General features: G+C 33.4%; 1 pseudogene; it reads left to right on the top strand.

Moving 5' to 3' along the window:
* The first annotated feature begins 2,412 nt into the window (after positions 1-2,412).
* LOC147376744 (small ribosomal subunit protein uS8 pseudogene) lies at positions 2,413-2,859 on the top strand (annotated as a pseudogene).
* The last annotated feature ends 2,188 nt before the right edge of the window (positions 2,860-5,047 follow it).

Genomic DNA, 5,047 nt, shown 5'->3' with positions numbered 1-5,047 from the left:
AGAGTAGAGTGCACAGGGAGGAAACCCAGTAAACTTGACTCTCCTGTGTGCATCCTTCCTGGCTGTCCCTGTCCTGCTGGTAAAGACTGGCCCTGGCTGTCCTTATGGCCTTGGTGTGCTGTCTGCCCAGGGTACTTAAACCTGCTTTTCTGGGCTTTCCTGGAATTGTACTTACAAAAGGGAATCACAGTGCAGAGGCCAAGAAGGTGTGCTCTGGAGGCCAGTGGACTTTGTTACAATTCCAACTCAGTCACTTACTTAAAAGCCATATGACCTTGATTAAGATATTTTTGCCTTTTGGAAATAGTTGTTTTTCCTTCTTTCACTCAAGTATAGTTGCTGTACCATATAAGTTACAGGTGTACAATACAGTGCTTCACAATTTTTAAAGGTTATACTCCATTTATAGTTATTAGACAACATTTACTATATTCCCCATGTTGTACAATATATTCTTGTAGCTTATTTTATACCTAAGGGTTTGTACCTCTTAATCCCCAGCTCCTATATTGTTCCTCTGCCCTCCCCTGTCCCCACTGGTAATCAATAATTTGTTCTATGTAATTGAGTCTGCTTCTTTTTTTGTTATGTTCACTGTCTGACTAGTTTCACTTAGCACAGTGCCCTCCAAATCTATTCATGTTGCTGCAAATGGCCACATGTTGTTCCTTTTCATGACTGAGTGATGTTCCATTGTACAGATATACCACATCTTTTTCAGCCATTCATTTGTTGATTACACAGTTGTTTCCATGTCTTGGTAATTGTAAATAATGCTGCTATGAATATTGGGGTGTGCGTATTTTTTCGAATTAGTGTTTTTGATTTTTTTTGTTTTTGGTATATACCCAGGAGTGGAATTGCTGAATCATATGATAATTCTATTTTTAGTTTTTTGAGGAAACTCCATACTGTTTTCCACCGTGGTTGCACCAGTTTGCATTCTCACCAACAGTGTTTGAGGGTTCTCTTTTCTTCATATCCTTGCTAACATTTGTTATTTGTGTTCTTTTTGATGATAGTCGTTCTGATAGGTGTGAGGTGATATTTCATTGTGTTTTTGATTTATATTTCCCTCATGATTAGTGATATTGATTGTCTTTTAATATACTTGTTGGTTTTTTGCATGTCTTTGAAGAAATGTCTATTCAAGTCTTTAGCCTATATTTTGATTGGGTTATTAGGCTTTGTTTTTTACTACTAAATTGTAGGACATTCTTATATATTTTGGAGATAACCCCTTATCAAATATATGGTTTGCAAATTTTCTCTGTCATTCCAGAGGTTGCTTTTAAATTTGGTTGATTGTTTTCTTTGCTGTACTGAAGTTTTCCAGTTTGAGGTAGTTCCATTTATTTATTTTTTGATTTTGTTGCTTGTGCTTTTGGTGTCATACCATGAAATCATTACCAAGACAAATGTCATGAAGATTTTCCCCTGTGTTTTCCTTTAGGGGTTTTACAGTTTTGGGTGTTTAAATCTTTTAACTCATTTTGAATTTATAAGCATCCAATTCATCTCTCTCTTTTTCTTGCTTTCTTTTTTTTTTTAATGTAGATATTCAATTTTCCCAAAATCATTTATTGAAAGGACTCTCCTTTCCCTATTGTGTATTCTTGGCATCCTCATTGAAATCAGTTGACTGTATATGTGAGAACTTGCTTCTGGACTCTCTATGCTGTTCCATTGATCTACATGTCTGTCTTCATGGAAATACTATGCTGTTATACTTACTATAGCTTTGTAATATATTTTTCAATTAGGATGTGTGATGCCTCCAGTTTTATTCTTCTTTCTCAAAATTGCTTTGGCTATTTGTGTTTTTTTGTGTTCCCACATGAAATTCAGAATTGTTTTTTTCCTAATTCTATTTCTGAAAAATGCCATTGGAATTTTGCTAGTAATTGCATTGAATCTGTAGATCACCTTGAGTAGTAAGGACATTTTAACTCTATCGTCTTTCAGTTCATGAACATGATGAGATATCTTTCCATTTGTTTACGTCTTGTTTCACCAATACTTTTTGGCTTTCTGTAGACAAGTTTTTCATCTTTTAAAAGTTTAATTCCATGTTTTTTATTTCTTTTGTTGCTATTTTAAGTTGGATTGTTTTCCTAATTGCATTTTCAGATAGTTTATTCTTAGAGTACAGAAATGCAACTGATTTTTGTATGTTGACTTTGTATACTACAACCGTGCTGAATTGGTGTATTAGTTTTAACATGCATATTGATCACTGATATATCTTCAGTGTCCACAGCAGTACTTGTGGGCATTTAGTAGATAATAAATAAACATTTGCGGAATTAATTTATTATTTCAGATATAAATTATAAGTCTATCTGTAAAATGAATTTTCCTAAGAGAAATTGTTGGGGTAAATATATATCTTAAAATGAATATTAGCTCTTTCTGCCATCTTTCCATGACACCAGAATGGTGTGCATGAATGTCCTGGCTAATGCTCTCAAGAGTATCAGCAATGCCAAAAAGAGAGGCAAACACCAGGTCCTTTATTAGGTCATGCTCCAAAGTCATCAATCAGCTTTCTAACTGTGATGATGAAGCATGGTTACATTGGCAAATTTGAAATCATTGATGATCACAGGGCTGGGAAAACTGTTGTGAACCTCACAAGCAGGCTAAATAAGTGTGGAGTGATCAGTTCCAGATATGATGTGCAACTCAAAGATCTAGAAAAATGGCAGAATAACCTGCTTGCATCCTGTCAGTTTGGTTTCATTGTACTGACAACCTTAGCTGGCATCATGGACCATGAAGAAGCAAGACAAAAACACACAGGAGGGAAAATCCTTGGATTCTTTTTCTAGGGATGTAATACATGCAAATAAAATGCCTCAGAGGGCAAAATAAAAGGAATACTAGAATATCATCAATGGAGCTGTTACAATGTATGGAAATACGCTTTCCTCCCACAGCCTTAGCAAAAGATTATTATCTTTGCAAATCTGATAGTATTTCAGTGTATTTTAATTCACATTTTCCCTAATATGAGTAAAGCTGAGTGCCATAGATGTTTTTATTTTTTAAATTGTCTCTCAATATTTGTTGCTCCCCCTACCCTGTTTAGACCCGATTTTATTCTTTCCAGGTCTCCACAAAATTTTCCAATCTGATTAATTGAGCAATCCTTCTTTCCCCCATTAATATTACCTTGTTACCATGTACTAAATTCTCATGTATTTGATTATTTATCTTGTAATTAGTGACGTTTATAAATCAACAGAGTTCAGTTTTAGTGATGAGCACCTACAAAAACTTCTTTAGATTGAAGTCTTATTAGAAAAGAATAAGATGAACAGATTTTGAATGTTTAGTTTGATGTATTTTGACAACTGTATTTACTTAATTATTATCTCCCCTCCAACATAGAACATATCCATCACCCCAAGAAGTCCCCATAAATCACTTTCTGATCAGTGTGCAATGCCTACCTTAAACCAATCTCTTTCTGATTTACCACTTCTAATTACTTTTGCCTGATACTGGATATCATACAAACAGAATCATACAATCATACAAAACAGAATCCTCTTTTGTTCTTTTTTTTTTTTTAATTGACACAATATTTTTGAGAATAAATGAATAAATTTTGCCTATATTACTACATTGTGTGTTTTAATTGCTTAGTATTTTACCACTATATGAACATATCATAATTTATTTCTTCATCCTATTGACAAACATTTGGGTTGTTTCTAGTTTTTGGCTATTATGAATAGGTCATTAAAAACATTCTTGTACAAGTCTTTTTGAGGACATATATTTTTATGGAATATAGGAGAAATATCTAGGAATGTAAATTCTGGATCACCAGGTAGATGTGTTTTTAAATTTAGAAACTGCTGAACAGTCCTTTGAAGTAATTACACCAGTTTATACTATCACTAGCAATGTGTGCGAGTCTCAATTGCTTCACATTCTTACCACCATTTAATGTTATCAGTTTTTAAAAACTATGAGCATTCTGATAAGCATTTCATTATGCACTTTACTGTGGTCTGAGTTTACTAGATGATTAACGAATAGTCTTAAGCATATTTCATGTCTATATTGATCATTTGTATATTTTCTTTTGTCAAAGCATGCTTAAAGATTTTGCTCAGTTTTTATTGGATTGCTCATTTTAATTTTTTTGTAAAAATTCTTCATAAGTCTAGGTACATTTTCCCCCTATTCTGCCCTCTCTAGTTTTTCTTAATTGTGTCTTTTTGCAAGCAAAAAATTAACTCTGACAAGGTCTTATTTATAAGATTTTTAAATAAGCAGAGCATTTTGTGTCCTAAGAAGTCTCTTAGCAGATCTTAGATCATGAAGATATTTTCCTGAGTTTTCTTTCAGAAGTTGGACAGACTGTATTTTCTGTTTAGAAGTGTGGCATATCTCATTTTTATTTCTTTATGGAGAATAGACATCTTAACAGTGTTAAGCCTACACTTCTACTTTCTAATTCTATTTCTTAGTCTTCAATTTCTCTTAGCAATACTCTGTAGCTTTCGGTATACAGGTATTGTATGTATGATGTATGTATTTCATTAGATCATTTACTAGGTACTTAATGTATTTTGATGTTATTGTAAACGGTGTTGTTAAAAAATTTTTCTTTTTCCTTTTTGTTGTGCTGAGCCACTTGTGGGATCTTAGTTCCATGACCAGGCATTGAACCTGGACCCACAGTGGTGAAAGTGCTGAGTTCTAACCACTGGACCTAACCACTCTGTGAAATTTTATTTTCTGTTTTTTGGTTCCCAGTATATTGAAGAGCAGCTGACTTTGTATTTTGACCTTGAATCCCCAGTATTGCTAAATTGTTAGTTCTAATAGGTTATATAGGTTTATTATGGACACAATCATATTGTTAAAAAGTAACAAGAGTTTTACTGATTTATTCTTTAAAATGTGCATGCCTTTTATCATTTTTGTCATATTGCACAAAGGCTAGGACAATGGTACAATGTAGAATATAAGTGGTGAGGGTAGACTGTTAGAACAGCCTTCTTTACTTCTTCAAAGTTATTGTTTATTG

This window comes from Bos grunniens, chromosome 3, assembly GCF_055505025.1.
Source record: "Bos grunniens cultivar Pamir isolate PY7600 chromosome 3, Bosgru_T2T1.0, whole genome shotgun sequence".
In the NCBI taxonomy this organism is placed as follows: domain Eukaryota; kingdom Metazoa; phylum Chordata; class Mammalia; order Artiodactyla; family Bovidae; genus Bos; species Bos grunniens.
This window is presented reverse-complemented; position numbering and strand designations above follow the sequence as displayed.